The sequence below is a fragment of the Ranitomeya imitator genome, chromosome 4, assembly GCF_032444005.1.
Source record: "Ranitomeya imitator isolate aRanImi1 chromosome 4, aRanImi1.pri, whole genome shotgun sequence".
Taxonomy (NCBI): domain Eukaryota; kingdom Metazoa; phylum Chordata; class Amphibia; order Anura; family Dendrobatidae; genus Ranitomeya; species Ranitomeya imitator.
Window position 1 is genome coordinate 315,146,420 of NC_091285.1, and position 18,499 is coordinate 315,164,918.

The following is an 18,499-nucleotide window of genomic DNA, read 5'->3' on the forward strand; positions in this document are numbered from 1 at the left end:
TTCAGCAAAAACAACAACAGAGAAGAATGCAGCAGGCGACACAACGGGTTACTCCATGGAGCTCTTTACACATACCGTCCCTGGCTTAGAAAGTGAAGCAGTTAACAGTCCATGCCCATTACAAATTGAATCTGACATGGAGTGCACTGACGCACAGCCACAGCCAGACTACTATGCTGGTCCTTTGACTCAGACCACAACATTGCCCTCGCAGGGTGCTGATCAAGAATCAGACCCTGATGAGACTATGTTGCCCCATCACGAACGCTATACCACCGAACGACACGGTGACACAGACGAAGTTGCGCAGGAGGTACAAGAAGAGTTATTAGATGACCCAGTTCTTGACCCCGATTGGCAGCCATTGGGGGAACAGGGTGCAGGCGGCAGCAGTTCTGAAGCAGAGGAGGAGGAGGGGCCGCAGCAGGCATCAACATCGCCACAGGTTCCATCTGCCGGGCCCGTATCTTGCCCAAAACGCGTGGCAAAGCCAAAACCTGGTGGAGGACAGCGTGGCCATCCGGTTAAAGCTCAGTCTGCAATGCCTGAAAAGGTATCCGATGCTAGAAAGAGTGCAGTCTGGCATTTTTTTAAACAACATCCAATTGATCAGCGCAAAGTCATCTGTCAAAAATGTTCTACTTCCTTAAGCAGAGGTCAGAATCTGAAAAGTCTCAATACTAGTTGCATGCATAGACATTTAACCACCATGCATTTGAAAGCTTGGACTAACTACCAAACGTCCCTTAAGGTTGTTGCACCCTCGGCCAATGAAGCTAGTCATCAACGCAACATCCCTTCCGGCAGTGTAGGACCACCATTTAGCGCACCACCTGCTGTATCTGTGCAGGTATCTTTGCCAGGCCAAAGCAGTCAGGGTCAGGGAATCACCAGTTTCGTAGTAGGAAACACTGCATCTAGGGCACCGGCGGCAACAATACCATCTCCCACCGTCTCTCAGTCTGCCATGTCCACCGGCACCCCCGCTAGTTCCACGATCTCCAGCTCTCCAGTCCAGCTCACCCTACATGAGACTATGGTTAGAAAAAGGAAATACATAGCCTCGCATCCGCGTACACAGGGTTTGAACGCCCACATAGCTAGACTAATCTCGTTAGAGATGATGCCCTACCGGTTAGTTGAAAGCGAAGCTTTCAAAGACCTGATGGACTACGCTGTACCACGCTACGAGCTACCCAGTCGACACTTTTTTTCCAGAAAAGCCATCCCAGCCCTCCACCAGCATGTTAAAGAGCGCATCGTCCATGCACTCAGGCAATCTGTGAGCACAAAGGTGCACCTGACAACAGATGCATGGACCAGTAGGCATGGCCAGGGACGTTACGTGTCCATCACGGCACACTGGGTAAATGTGGTGGATTCAGGGTCCACAGGGGACAGCAAGTTTGGGACAGTTCTGCCTAGCCCACGGTCTAGTAAACAGTTGTCTGTAGCCGTTCGCACCCCCTCCTCCTCCTCCTCCTCGTCCTCCTGCAGAAGCAAGAGCTCGTCCACAGACCGCAGTCGCACAAACACTCCATCCGCACCTGCCACTGTTGCACACCAGGTCTCCCATTATGGGGCAGCTACTGGCATACGTCAGCAGGCTGTATTGGCTATGAAGTGTTTGGGCGACAATAGACACACCGCGGAAGTTCTGTCCGAGTTCTTGCAGCAAGAAACGCAGTCGTGGCTGGGCACTGTAGATCTTGAGGCAGGCAAGGTAGTGAGTGATAACGGAAGGAATTTCATGGCTGCCATCTCCCTTTCCCAACTGAAACACATTCCTTGCCTGGCTCACACCTTAAACCTGGTGGTGCAGTGCTTCCTGAAAAGTTATCCGGGGTTATCCGACCTGCTCCTCAAAGTGCGTGGACTTTGCGCACATATCCGCCGTTCGCCTGTACACTCCAGCCGTATGCAGACCTATCAGCGTTCTTTGAACCTTCCCCAGCATCGCCTAATCATAGACGTTGCAACAAGGTGGAACTCAACACTGCACATGCTTCAGAGACTGTGCGAACAGAGGCGGGCTGTTATGTTTTTGTGGGAGGATACACATACACGGGCAGGCAGTAGGATGGCAGACATGGAGTTGTCAGGTGTGCAGTGGTCGAAGATTCAAGACATGTGTCAAGTCCTTCAGTGTTTTGAGGAATGCACACGGCTGGTTAGTGCAGACAACGCCATAATAAGCATGAGCATCCCCCTAATGCGTCTGCTGATGCAAAGTTTGACGCACATAAAGGATCAGGCGTCTGCACCAGAGGAAGAGGAAAGCCTTGATGACAGTCAGCGATTGTCTGGTCAGGGCAGTGTACATGACGAGGTACCGGGCGAAGAGGAGGTGGAGGATGAGGAGGATGATGGGGATGAGTATATTTTTAATGAGGAAGCTTTCCCGGGGGCACGGGAAATTGGTGGCGTGGCAAGGCCGGGTTCTGGTTTTTTGAGGGACACAAGTGACGTAGATTTGCCTGCAACTGCCCCTCAACCAAGCACAACCGCAGATTTGACAACGGGAACTTTGGCCCACATGGCGGATTATGCCTTGCGTATCCTCAAAAGGGACACACGCATTACAAAAATGATGAACGATGACGATTACTGGTTGGCCTGCCTCCTTGATCCTCGCTATAAAGGCAAATTGCAAAATATTATGCCACATGAGAACTTGGAACTAATATTAGCAACAAAACAATCAACTCTTGTTGACCGTTTGCTTCTGGCATTCCCTGCACACAGCGCCCGTGATCGTTCTCACACGAGCTCCAGGGGCCAGCAGACCAGAGGTGTTAGAGGGGCAGAAATCAGAAGTGGCGTTGGACAGAGGGGTTTTCTGACCAGGTTGTGGAGTGATTTTTCTATGACCGCAGACAGGACAGGTACTGCAGCATCAATTCAAAGTGACAGGAGACAACATTTGTCCAGTATGGTTACAAACTATTTTTCATCCCTTATCGACGTTCTCCCTCAACCGTCATTCCCATTTGATTACTGGGCATCCAAATTAGACACCTGGCCAGAATTGGCAGAATATGCATTGCAGGAGCTTGCTTGCCCGGCAGCTAGTGTCCTATCAGAAAGAGTATTCAGTGCTGCAGGTTCAATACTAACAGAAAAAAGGACTCGTCTGGCTACCCAAAATGTAGATGATCTAACCTTCATTAAAATGAACCACAACTGGATTTCAAAATCTTTTGCCCCACCCTGCCCGGCTGACACCTAGCTTTCCTATGAAAAGGTCTTGCCTGTGGACTATTCTGAATGACTTTTCCAATCTCGTAATTTTCTTCACCTGATTGTCCAGCATACGACATGTTTCCACCTCACGAAATGGCCAAACTCCCCACACGGGGCCGTGCTATCGCCACTTTGCGCTTGGACCCTTGAGAGTGCTGTTTGTCTGAAGAGGTGGGTGTGGCCGCTTTTGGTCGACGGCACTGCCACTGGGTCCCTCATAGTACAATAAAGTGTCTCTGGCGGTGGTGGTGCGCACCCAACGTCAGACACACCGTTGTAATATGAGGGGCCCTGTGCCTGTACCGCCGGCCACAAGACAGTTCCCCCCCCCAGCTCAAACAGTGCTCTACCACTAGCAAAATTATCTCTCACAGCTTCACCAATGTGTAGTCTAGCCGCTGACATCCTTCAATGCCTGGCACTGACAATACCATTGTTTTGACATTTTTGTTATGTTAGGCCTTCGAAGCCTGTCTGCGGTCCCTTCTTTCTACAACTACTACACTGACCAGGCCACTGCTGGCCGTGTTACCCTGGAACCAATTTAAAAGTGCCTACAGTCAGCCCAATTTTGTTATGTTAGGCCTTCGAAGACTGTCTGCCGTCACTCCTTCCACTAGACTTCCACTGACCATACACTGCTGCCCATGTACCCCTGGAACCAATTTAAAGTGCCTACAGCCAGCCCAATTTTGTTATGTTAGGCCTTCGAAGCCTGTCTGCGGTCACTCCTTCCACTAGACTTCCACTGACCAGACCACTGCTGCCCGTGTACCCCTGGAACCAATTTAAAAGTGCCTACAGCCAGCCCAAGTTTGTTATGTTAGGCCTTGGAAGCCTGTCTGCGGTCACTCCTTCCACTAGACTTCCACTGACCAGACCACTGCTGCCCGTGTACCCCTGGAACCAATTTAAAAGTGCCTACAGCCAGCCCAAGTTTGTTATGTTAGGCCTTGGAAGCCTGTCTGCGGTCACTCCTTCCACTAGACTTCCACTGACCAGACCACTGCTGCCCGTGTACCCCTGGAACCAATTTAAAAGTGCCTACAGCCAGCCCAAGTTTGTTATGTTAGGCCTTCTAAGCCTGTCTGCGGTCCATTCTTTCAACTACTACTACACTGACCAGGTCACTGCTGCCCGTGTACCCCTGGAACCAATTTAAAATTGCCTACAGCCATGTGTTATTATTTTAGGCCTTCGATGCCTGTCTGCGGTCACTCCTTCCACTAGGCCTCCACTGACCACACCACTGCTGTCCGTGTACCCCTGGAACCAATTTAAAATTGCCTACAGCCAGCCCAATTTTTTTATTTTAGGCCTTCGATGCCTGTCTGCGGTCCATTCTTTCAACTACTACTACACTGACCAGGTCACTGCTGCCCGTGTACCCCTGGAACCAATTTAAAATTGCCTACAGCCATGTGTTATTATTTTAGGCCTTCGATGCCTGTCTGCGGTCACTCCTTCCACTAGGCCTCCACTGACCACACCACTGCTGTCCGTGTACCCCTGGAACCAATTTAAAATTGCCTACAGCCAGCCCAATTTTTTTATTTTAGGCCTTCGATGCCTGTCTGCGGTCCATTCTTTCAACTACTACTACACTGACCAGGTCACTGCTGCCCGTGTACCCCTGGAACCAATTTAAAATTGCCTACAGCCATGTGTTATTATTTTAGGCATTCGATGCCTGTCTGCGGTCCATTTTTTCAACTACTACTACACTGACCAGGTCACTGCTGCCCGTGTACCCCGGGAACCAATTTAAAATTGCCTACAGCCATGTGTTATTATTTTAGGCATTCGATGCCTGTCTGCGGTCCATTTTTTCAACTACTACTACACTGACCAGGTCACTGCTGCCCGTGTACCCCTGGAACCAATTTAAAATTGCCTACAGCCATGTGTTATTATTTTAGGCCTTCGATGCCTGTCTGCGGTCACTCCTTCCACTAGGCCTCCACTGACCACACCACTGCTGTCCGTGTACCCCTGGAACCAATTTAAAATTGCCTACAGCCATGTGTTATTATTTTAGGCATTCGATGCCTGTCTGCGGTCCATTTTTTCAACTACTACTACACTGACCAGGTCACTGCTGCCCGTGTACCCCTGGAACCAATTTAAAATTGCCTACAGCCAGCCCAATTTTTTTATTTTAGGCCTTCGATGCCTGTCTGCGGTCCATTCTTTCAACTACTACTACACTGACCAGGTCACTGCTGCCCGTGTACCCCTGGAACCAATTTAAAATTGCCTACAGCCATGTGTTATTATTTTAGGCCTTCGATGCCTGTCTGCGGTCACTCCTTCCACTAGGCCTCCACTGACCACACCACTGCTGTCCGTGTACCCCTGGAACCAATTTAAAATTGCCTACAGCCATGTGTTATTATTTTAGGCATTCGATGCCTGTCTGCGGTCCATTTTTTCAACTACTACTACACTGACCAGGTCACTGCTGCCCGTGTACCCCTGGAACCAATTTAAAATTGCCTACAGCCATGTGTTATTATTTTAGGCCTTCGATGCCTGTCTGCGGTCACTCCTTCCACTAGGCCTCCACTGACCACACCACTGCTGTCCGTGTACCCCTGGAACCAATTTAAAATTGCCTACAGCCAGCCCAATTTTTTTATTTTAGGCCTTCGATGCCTGTCTGCGGTCCATTCTTTCAACTACTACTACACTGACCATGTCACTGCTGCCCGTGTACCCCTGGAACCAATTTAAAATTGCCTACAGCCATGTGTTATTATTTTAGGCATTCGATGCCTGTCTGCGGTCCATTTTTTCAACTACTACTACACTGACCAGGTCACTGCTGCCCGTGTACCCCGGGAACCAATTTAAAATTGCCTACAGCCATGTGTTATTATTTTAGGCATTCGATGCCTGTCTGCGGTCCATTTTTTCAACTACTACTACACTGACCAGGTCACTGCTGCCCGTGTACCCCTGGAACCAATTTAAAATTGCCTACAGCCATGTGTTATTATTTTAGGCCTTCGATGCCTGTCTGCGGTCACTCCTTCCACTAGGCCTCCACTGACCACACCACTGCTGTCCGTGTACCCCTGGAACCAATTTAAAATTGCCTACAGCCATGTGTTATTATTTTAGGCATTCGATGCCTGTCTGCGGTCCATTTTTTCAACTACTACTACACTGACCAGGTCACTGCTGCCCGTGTACCCCTGGAACCAATTTAAAATTGCCTACAGCCATGTGTTATTATTTTAGGCATTCGATGCCTGTCTGCGGTCCATTTTTTCAACTACTACTACACTGACCAGGTCACTGCTGCCCGTGTACCCCTGGAACCAATTTAAAATTGCCTACAGCCAGCCCAATTTTTTTATTTTAGGCCTTCGATGCCTGTCTGCGGTCCATTCTTTCAACTACTACTACACTGACCAGGTCACTGCTGCCCGTGTACCCCTGGAACCAATTTAAAATTGCCTACAGCCATGTGTTATTATTTTAGGCCTTCGATGCCTGTCTGCGGTCACTCCTTCCACTAGGCCTCCACTGACCACACCACTGCTGTCCGTGTACCCCTGGAACCAATTTAAAATTGCCTACAGCCATGTGTTATTATTTTAGGCATTCGATGCCTGTCTGCGGTCCATTTTTTCAACTACTACTACACTGACCAGGTCACTGCTGCCCGTGTACCCCTGGAACCAATTTAAAATTGCCTACAGCCATGTGTTATTATTTTAGGCCTTCGATGCCTGTCTGCGGTCACTCCTTCCACTAGGCCTCCACTGACCACACCACTGCTGTCCGTGTACCCCTGGAACCAATTTAAAATTGCCTACAGCCAGCCCAATTTTTTTATTTTAGGCCTTCGATGCCTGTCTGCGGTCCATTCTTTCAACTACTACTACACTGACCAGGTCACTGCTGCCCGTGTACCCCTGGAACCAATTTAAAATTGCCTACAGCCATGTGTTATTATTTTAGGCATTCGATGCCTGTCTGCGGTCCATTTTTTCAACTACTACTACACTGACCAGGTCACTGCTGCCCGTGTACCCCGGGAACCAATTTAAAATTGCCTACAGCCATGTGTTATTATTTTAGGCATTCGATGCCTGTCTGCGGTCCATTTTTTCAACTACTACTACACTGACCAGGTCACTGCTGCCCGTGTACCCCTGGAACCAATTTAAAATTGCCTACAGCCATGTGTTATTATTTTAGGCCTTCGATGCCTGTCTGCGGTCACTCCTTCCACTAGGCCTCCACTGACCACACCACTGCTGTCCGTGTACCCCTGGAACCAATTTAAAATTGCCTACAGCCATGTGTTATTATTTTAGGCATTCGATGCCTGTCTGCGGTCCATTTTTTCAACTACTACTACACTGACCAGGTCACTGCTGCCCGTGTACCCCTGGAACCAATTTAAAATTGCCTACAGCCATGTGTTATTATTTTAGGCCTTCGATGCCTGTCTGCGGTCACTCCTTCCACTAGGCCTCCACTGACCACACCACTGCTGTCCGTGTACCCCTGGAACCAATTTAAAATTGCCTACAGCCAGCCCAATTTTTTTATTTTAGGCCTTCGATGCCTGTCTGCGGTCCATTCTTTCAACTACTACTACACTGACCAGGTCACTGCTGCCCGTGTACCCCTGGAACCAATTTAAAATTGCCTACAGCCATGTGTTATTATTTTAGGCCTTCGATGCCTGTCTGCGGTCACTCCTTCCACTAGGCCTCCACTGACCACACCACTGCTGTCCGTGTACCCCTGGAACCAATTTAAAATTGCCTACAGCCAGCCCAATTTTTTTATTTTAGGCCTTCGATGCCTGTCTGCGGTCCATTCTTTCAACTACTACTACACTGACCAGGTCACTGCTGCCCGTGTACCCCTGGAACCAATTTAAAATTGCCTACAGCCATGTGTTATTATTTTAGGCATTCGATGCCTGTCTGCGGTCCATTTTTTCAACTACTACTACACTGACCAGGTCACTGCTGCCCGTGTACCCCGGGAACCAATTTAAAATTGCCTACAGCCATGTGTTATTATTTTAGGCATTCGATGCCTGTCTGCGGTCCATTTTTTCAACTACTACTACACTGACCAGGTCACTGCTGCCCGTGTACCCCTGGAACCAATTTAAAATTGCCTACAGCCATGTGTTATTATTTTAGGCCTTCGATGCCTGTCTGCGGTCACTCCTTCCACTAGGCCTCCACTGACCACACCACTGCTGTCCGTGTACCCCTGGAACCAATTTAAAATTGCTTACAGCCATGTGTTATTATTTTAGGCATTCGATGCCTGTCTGCGGTCCATTTTTTCAACTACTACTACACTGACCAGGTCACTGCTGCCCGTGTACCCCTGGAACCAATTTAAAATTGCCTACAGCCATGTGTTATTATTTTAGGCCTTCGATGCCTGTCTGCGGTCACTCCTTCCACTAGGCCTCCACTGACCACACCACTGCTGTCCGTGTACCCCTGGAACCAATTTAAAATTGCCTACAGCCATGTGTTATTATTTTAGGCATTCGATGCCTGTCTGCGGTCCATTTTTTCAACTACTACTACACTGACCAGGTCACTGCTGCCCGTGTACCCCTGGAACCAATTTAAAATTGCCTACAGCCATGTGTTATTATTTTAGGCCTTCGATGCCTGTCTGCGGTCACTCCTTCCACTAGGCCTCCACTGACCACACCACTGCTGTCCGTGTACCCCTGGAACCAATTTAAAATTGCCTACAGCCATGTGTTATTATTTTAGGCCTTCGATGCCTGTCTGCGGTCCATTCTTTCAACTACTACTACACTGACCAGGGCACTGCTGGCCGTGTACCCCTGGAACCAACATCAGAAAATATAAAAATAAGTATTTTGCTTATAAAAAAGAAAATACTGGTGAGATATCAAATGCAGACATTTTAACATTAAAAACAAACACACAACTAAAATCTGGTACAGTACTAAAAATGGCCACCAGCTACAATTACTTTCTCCTGCAAGTAGTTAACTGAAAGTTTTTTTAAATTGAAAACACACATATGGCATCCACCGAGTGTTGTCCTGTCGCGTCTTCTTTATATTATTGCCGAGAAGATGCAAAATAATGAAAATAATAAAATCATTAATTACCAAAATAATAGAGAAAGTCAACACCACATTGCAAATAAACATTCATTCCAAATAAAGAAGCAGGGCGCGTCCGAGGGTGAGTATATACCTAATAAGAATATAATCACCCTCGGACGCGCAATGCTTATTTCCAACAGCCTTCCTTCCTAAGAATCAGCCCTTCCGTCGTGTAGAGAGACGTTGTGTTACACTCCAAGGTGTTCCCCAGGTTGCCTTTCCTGAGCTTCGATCTTCCGGCTCTCGTTTAGTAGTTCTTGGAAACTACTCTGCATTAGGCCTTCAAATTGGGTATGGGGTGTAGAGAGATGGTGTGTTCCACTCCAAGGTGTTCCCCAGGTTGCCTTTCCTGAGCTTCGATCTTCCGGCTCTCGTTTAGTAGTTGTTGGAAACTACGCTGCATTAGGCCTTCAAATTGGGTATGGGGTGTAGCGAGAGGGTGTGTTACACTCCAAGGTGTTCCCCAGGTTGCCTTTCCTGAGCTTCGATCTTCCGGCTCTCGTTTAGTAGTTCTTGGAAACTACACTGCATTAGGCCTTCAAATTGGGTATGGGGTGTAGAGAGAGGGTGTGTTACACTCCAAGGTGTTCCCCAGGTTGCCTTTCCTGAGCTTCGATCTTCCGGCTCTCGTTTAGTAGTTCTTGGAAACTACACTGCATTAGACCTTCAAATTGGGTATGGGGTGTAGAGAGAGGGTGTGTTACACTCTAAGGTGTTCCCCAGGTTTCCTTGCCATTGCTTCGGTCTTCCGACTCTCGTTTAGTAGTTGTAGAAAAGTACACTGCATTAGGCCATACAAAATGGGTATGGGGTGGAGAGAGATGGTGTGTTACACTCCAAGGTGTTCCCCAGGTTGCCTTTCCTGAGCTTCTATCTTCAGGCTCTCATTAAATTGTGGTTAAATGGAACAACTGCATTTGGCGTACTAGTTGGTTTGGGGCCTACTATCGGTGTCTGCCACTCCTTGCTGTTCTCCTCCACTGAACAACGCTGTGCCGCCTGTTTACTACGGTTGCCAATTTTGAACTGCATTTCGACTACTTACTGATTTGGCCCTACTCTCTGTGTCAGCCTCTCATTCCAGTTGTCCTCCACTGCAATGCCCCCTGGTTATTCCTGTGTTACCAATTTTGAACTGCATTTAGCCCACTTTCTTCTTTGGGCCTATATCTGTGTTTCCACTTCATCGTGCCCATTGCCCAGCCAGTGATAGATGAGTCTGCTGGTACATTGACCCATAACGCAACATTCCCCGTGCACGCTACACAACAACATTGTGACCCTGCTGAAAGTCAGGTTGCTCTTCCCGCATACCATACCACCTTACACGGGGACAAAGAGGAAGGTGCAGATGAAAGTGCAGGTTCCTTCATCAGGTGGGGGGAGGAATACTAGTTGGCGACGTCACTGGCACAGGGCCTCTCATAGTACGCAAAAGTGTTGCTGCCGGTGGGAGGCGCCCCCGCCGTGCAAACACACCGCTGTACTTTGAGGGGCCCTGTGCCAGTGCCAATGCCAACGAGTGGGCCCCCCCTGCTTGCTCAGGTTCACAGCACTTGCAAAGTTGAAATACTTACCTCTCCCTGCTCCACTGCCGTGACGTGGTCCAGATTTCCTGGGCCCACTAATTACTTGAACCAGCCCTACCCCCCACAACTTTAGCCAAATGACCCCCAATTTCAAATGCCTTCCAATTATTATAAGGTAAATTACGCTTGACAAGCTTCATTAAGAAGAATGGATGGTTTTGACATTAAAATGGCCACTCTAGGTGTTTTCCTGGCCCCCACTCACTGCCGACTATGCTGCCCCATTGACTTGCATTGGGTTTCGTGTTTCGGTCGATCCCGACTTTACGTCATAATCGGCCGATTTCACTCGACCCGACTTTGGACATAGTCGGGTTTCGCAAAACCCGGCTCGACTCTAAAAAGGTCAAGGTCGCTCAACTCTAATCTTGATCGTAGTATTATATTTCAATGTAACATTTCGATATATGTGCTTTTTCAATGTCAGTAATATGCTTATGTATTTGTTTTTAACTGTTTTTAACACACTGTGCACTTTTTCTATTGTCCAATTGGACGGTGACGCAGGTGTAGTTCGTATTCAGCTACCTACTTAACCTGGCGTCACTTCCCTTTTGGACATGGACCCGTAAAAGCGCTCTTGTGTAGCGCGAAATGGCCATCGTCTCGTCTGCTGCACTCCCACCCCTCTGTTTCTACTCCCCCGTGCCGTGAAGATGTACCGCATGGTGTTACAATAAAGGACACTTGAAACTGCATATTTGGTGAGTGCTTTTGCGTTTTTCTATTTTTTGGATATTTCTCAGACTTTATTTCACGCAAGCACCTCCATTTATCCCTCGGACTGCTACACACTTCAGAAGTGCCACAGTTTATTTTTTTCTTGTTTGTGAGCTGCGCTGCTCTCTTTTCCCTCTGTTTTTTGATTGTTGGATATCTTTTGCTGAGCACGCACGCTCTTTGTGAGATTTTCTGTGGATTTATATGTAGGTGAGATTGCTGTTGGCTCCACCACATTATGCAGTCTGAGTTGGCACCTGTACAAGGCAGTTTGCAAGCCGGCCGGGAGGATGCCATTAATTACTTCAAGGAGTGCGAACAGACAGATGAAGTGCATATGTTAAAGGGGTTGTCCACTACTTTCAATTAACCCCCCAATGTACCCCCCCGGGGCCCCTAATGAATTGTGCCATTACCTTCTATTGACGTTTTCGCCTGTGAGCGGCGCTATGGCTGCAGCTGTGTACGGGTCACATGACCCCCAGACTGCAGCCGCCGCTCATTTCCGCCGACGTCACGTCAATTTCCAGGCTCTAGAAATTGACGTGACGTCAGCAGCAGGCGTGACCAGCCCCCACAGTCAGCAGTCACTCAGCAAGAGTGACTGGGCTGGGGGCGGGGCTGGGGGCTGCCTGCAGGGCTGTGCTGAGGGCGGGCGGGGCTCTGTGTGTGCTCACTGCTCAGTGGCATGCTGGGATCTGAGGACGGGGCTGTGCTGCGGTCGCCGGGGGTCTGCCCACCGGCGCTGGTGTTTCTGCCCGCGGGTGCCTGCCGGTGCTTGTGCCTGCCGGTGTTTCTGCCCGCCGTTGCTTGTGCCCGCCGGCGCCGGTGCTTGTGCCCACCGGCGCTTGTGACCGCCGGCGCTGTGCCTGTGTGTGTGTGTGTGTGCCGGCGCTGTGCGTGCGTGTGTGTGTGCCGGTGCTGTGCGTGTGTGTGTGTGCCAGCGCTGGCGTGTGTGTGTGTGCCGGCGCTGTGCGTGTGTGCGCCGAGGCTGTGCGTGTGTGTGTGCGCCGACGCTGTGTGTGTGTGCCAGCGCTGGCGTGTGTGTGTGTGCCGGCGCTGTGCGTGTGTGCGCCGAGGCTGTGCGTGTGTGTGTGCGCCGACGCTGTGTGTGTGTGCCGGCGCCGTGCGTGTGTGTGTGCCGACGCTGTGTGTGTGTGCCGGCGCCATGCGTGTGTGTGTGTGCCGACGCTGTGCGTGTGTGTGCAGAAATCGTCCGATGGGACTACAAGTCCCATCGGGCTCTGCCTGCTACACTGACAGTGAGTGACACATTAGCCAATGATGGGACAGTAGTAGTCCCATCATCCGGCTAATGTGTTGAATGTAAAAAAAAAAAAAACAGTACATACATACAACACACCATGCGACTACATGCACCATGCAACGACATGCACCATGCAACGACATGCACCATGCGACGACATGCACCATGCACCATGCGACAACATGCACCATGCGACGACTTGCGACATGACCATGCGACGACATGCACCATGCTACATGCACCATGCGATGACATGCGACGACATGCGCCATGCGACATGCGACATGCGACAACATGCACATGCGACATGCACCAAGCGGCTACATGCATCATGCGCCGACATGCGACATGCACCATGCGACGACATGCACCATGCGGCGACATGCTACATGCACCATGCGCCGACATGCGACATGCACCATGCGACGACATGCACCATGCGACGACTTGCACCATGACACAACATGCACCACGCGACAACATGCGACATGCACCATGCGCCGACATGCTACATGCACCATGCGACGACATGCAGCATGCGACGACATGCGACATGCACCATGAGATGACATGCACCATGCGCCGACATGCGACATGCACCATGCGACATGCAGCATGCGGCGACATGCGACATGCACCATGCGACGACATGCGACATGCACCATGCGATGACATGCACCATGCGACATGCACCATGCGGCGACATGCTACATGCACCATGCGACGACATGCACCATGCGACGACATGCGCCATGCGACGACTTGCACCATGCGACAACATGCACCATGTGACAACATGCGACATGCACCATGCGCCGACATGCGACATGCACCATGCGACGTGCACCATGCGACGACATGCACCATGCGCCGACATGCTACATGCACCATGCGACGACATGCAGCATGCGACGACATGCGACATGCACCATGAGATGACATGCACCATGCGCCGACATGCGACATGCACCATGCGACATGCAGCATGCGGCGACATGCGACATGCACCATGCGACGACATGCGACATGCACCATGCGATGACATGCACCATGCGACATGCACCATGCGGCGACATGCTACATGCACCATGCGACGACATGCACCATGCGACGACATGCGCCATGCGACGACTTGCACCATGCGACAACATGCACCATGTGACAACATGCGACATGCACCATGCGCCAACATGCGACATGCACCATGCGACGTGCACCATGCGACAACATGCACCATGCGCCGACATGCTACATGCACCATGCGACGACATGCAGCATGCGACGACATGCAACATGCACCATGAGATGACATGCACCATGCGCCGACATGCGACATGCACCATGCGACATGCAGCATGCGGCGACATGCGACATGCACCATGCGACGACATGCGACATGCACCATGCGATGACATGCACCATGCGACATGCACCATGCGGCGACATGCTACATGCACCATGCGACGACATGCACCATGCGACGACATGCGCCATGCGACGACTTGCACCATGCGACAACATGCACCATGTGACAACATGCGACATGCACCATGCGCCGACATGCGACATGCACCATGCGACGTGCACCATGCGACGACATGCAGCATGCGACGACATGCGACATGCACCATGCGACAACATGCACCATGCGACAACATGCACCATGCACCATGCGCCGACATGCGACATGCACCATGCGGCGACATGCGACATGCACCATGCGACGACATGCGACATGCACCATGCGACGACATGCGACATGCACCATGCAACATGCACCGACATGCGACAACATGCGACATGCACCATGCGACATGCACCGACATGCGACATGCTACATGCACCATGCGCCGACATGCGACATGCACCATGCGACGACATGCGACATACAGTACATACATACTACAGACATACAGTACATATAACATAGAGTACATACTCACCATCACTTGTCACTTTGTTCCCCGAAGCCATTGTCACCTGTAAAAAATATTAAAATAATAAACAAACAATATACTCCCTGTCCGCAGAAATCCAATTAAAACGAGTGTCCCACGACGATCTCCCGTGGAGAGCAGGAGCATCAGTTGATGCGACCACTCTCCAGAGGCTCCAGGAACACAATGATGGAAGGTATCCTTCCATCATGTATTCCTCACAAGGTATTCCTACGCCCCTGTGAGAAAATAGTCCCTAGTCTCACTATTGGCATTGCTGGGTGAGACATTTTCCCACGCAGCAATTGCCATAAAGTGAGACCAGTGAACTAGAGTAACCTCAGTGATGCACTGCAGGAGCCATTGTCTCCTGTCAGTGTGTCACTGAGGGTCCTATAGAGCAGTGACATCACCCGATGTCACTGTTCTATAGGGGAGATCGTCGTGGGACACTCGTTATTAATTGGACTGCGTCGGACAGGGAGTATACGGTTTATTATTTTTCTTTTTTTTTGCAGGCGCTGAAGTATGGTAAGTATGGTTAAATGAAGAATATTAAAATACTTTTTTCCAAATGTGTGTGTGTTTTATTAAACCTTTCTTACTATTGGATTAGTAATGGATAGGCGTCTTATTGACGCCTCTCCGTTATTAACCCGGCTTAATGTCACCTTACAATAGCAAGGTGACATTAACCCCTTATTACCCCATATCCCACCGCTACTCGGGAGTGGGAAGAGAGGGGCTAAGTGCCGGAATTGGCGCATCTTACAGATGCGCCATTTCTGGGATGGCTGCGGACTGGTATTTGTAGCCGGGGGGGGGGGGGGGCAATATCCATGGCCCCTCTCTAGGCTATGAATATAAGCCCGCAGCTGTCTGCGTAGCCTTTCTGGCTATAAAATATAGGGGGACCCCACGTCATTTTTTGGGGGGGTCCCCCTATTTTAATAGCCAGTAAAGGCTACGCAGACAGCTGCGGGCTGATATTCATAGCAGGCTACAAATATTGGCCCCCGGCCGTCGGCTTTCCCCCTCTGGCGCAGAGAATTGCGCGGGAGCCCACGCCGTTTTTTTCTTTATTTTTAAAAAATTCAACGCTCATTAAGGCCTCTTTCACTCTTGTGTCGGTACAGGTCCGTCGCTATGCGTCGGGCCGACGTACCGACGCACGTTGTGAAATTTGTGTACGAAGTGGGCAGCGGATGCAGTTTTTCAACGCATCCGCTGCCCATTCTGAAGTGCGGGGAGGAGGGGGCGGAGTTTCTGCCGCGCATGCGCAGTAGAAAATAGCGGGCGCAATGGCCAAAAAAAACGTTCACTTGAACGTTTTTTCGTGCCGACGGTATTCCAAAACACGACTGATCCGTAGCACGACGGACGCGACTTGTGGCCTTCTGTCGCTAATACAAGTCTATGGGTGAAACGCATCCTGCGAGCACATTTGCAGGATCCATTTTTTTCCACCGGAACGTTTTTTTTCCGCCGGATGTTTTTTTTTTCCACCAGATCTGTTTTTTCCACCGGATCCGTTTATTTTCGCCGAATCCTTATTTTTACGCCAGATCCGTTTTTTCTCATAGAGTTGTATTAGCGCCGGATTAGACCTGATGGCCACACGTTTCATCCGTTTTTTGCAGGATATGTCAAAAAAGCTGTTTACGCCGGACGGAAAACACATACAGAGAAACGGTTTTTCGGTACGTCGAAAAAATGCACAGCGACGGATCTAGCAAAAAACGGATGAAACGTGTGGCCATCAGGCGCACTTTGGCGCTAATACAACTCTGAGAAAAAAACGGATACGGCAGAAAAAAAAAGATCCGGCGAAAAAAACCGGATCCTGCAAATGTGCTCGCATATAGTATATAAGACAGCCTCCCCCATAGAATATAATATACCCCCCATAGTATATAAGACAGTCTCCCCCATAGAATAGAATATACCCCCGCAGTAGTATATAACACAGCCACATCTATAATATAACACTGGGAGCGTCACTCTGTCCGAAGCCTTTATAGACTGCGCAAGCGCCGGCGCAGTCTGGACCCCACAGAGTGACGCTCCCAGGAGATCGAGGTATGCGTAAACACTGAATGCACACCGCGATCTCCAACGGAGAGGCAGGGACGCGCCAGGAGGGTAAGTATAAGCTATATTCACCTGTCCCCCGTTCCAGCGCTGTGTGCGGCTCCGTCTCCCGGGTCCTCTGCCTGTGATTTTCACAGTTCAGAGGGCGCGATGACGCGCTTAATGCGCGCCGCCCTCTGACTGAACAGTCACAGCCAGAGGACCCGGAAGAAGTGGCGTGCAGCGCAGGAACAGGGGACAGGTGAATATAGCAAGTGTCGGGGGCCTGAGCTAGCGGCAATACCGGCACCTGACCCCCACAGCGCACCGGTGTCCCTGCCTGCTAAGGCCCCCCAGCACTCGGCGCCCAGCGACAATAGGTGAGTATGTTATTTTTTTTTTTATATATATATATATATATACACAGTGGGGCAAAAAAGTATTTAGTCAGTCAGCAATAGTGCAAGTTCCACCACTTAAAAAGATGAGAGGCGTCTGTAATTTACATCATAGGTAGACCTCAACTATGGAAGAGAAACTGAGAAAAAAAAATCTAGAAAATCACATTGTCTGTTTTTTTATCATTTTTTTTGCATATTATGGTGGAAAATAAGTATTTGGTCAGAAACAAACAATCAAGATTTCTGGTTCTCACAGACCTGTAACTTGTTTTTTAAGAGTCTCCTCTTTCCTCCACTCATTACCTGTAGTAATGGCACCTGTTTAAACTTGTTATCAGTATAAAAAGACACCTGTGCACACCCTCAAACAGTCTGACTCCAAACTCCACTATGGTGAAGACCAAAGAGCTGTCAAAGGACACCAGAAACAAAAAATTGTAGCCCTGCACCAGGCTGGGAAGACTGAATCTGCAATAGCCAACCAGCTTGGAGTGAAGAAATCAACAGTGGGAGCAATAATTAGAAAATGGAAGACATACAAGACCACTGATAATCTCCCTCGATCTGGGGCTCCACGCAAAATCCCACCCCGTGGGGTCAGAATGATCACAAGAACGGTGAGCAAAAATCCCAGAACCACGCGGGGGGACCTAGTGAATGAACTGCAGAGAGCTGGGACCAATGTAACAAGGCCTACCATAAGTAACACACTACGCCACCATGGACTCAGATCCTGCAGTGCCAGACGTGTCCCACTGCTTAAGCCAGTACATGTCCGGGCCCGTCTGAAGTTTGCTAGAGAGCATTTGGATGATCCAGAGGAGTTTTGGGAGAATGTCCTATGGTCTGATGAAACCAAACTGGAACTGTTTGGTAGAAACACAACTTGCCGTGTTTGGAGGAAAAAGAATACTGAGTTGCATCCATCAAACACCATACCTACTGTAAAGCATGGTGGTGGAAACATCATGCTTTGGGGCTGTTTCTCTGCAAAGGGGCCAGGACGACTGATCCGGGTACATGAAAGAATGAATGGGGCCATGTATCGTGAGATTTTGAGTGCAAACCTCCTTCCATCAGCAAGGGCATTGAAGATGAAACGTGGCTGGGTCTTTCAACATGACAATGATCCAAAG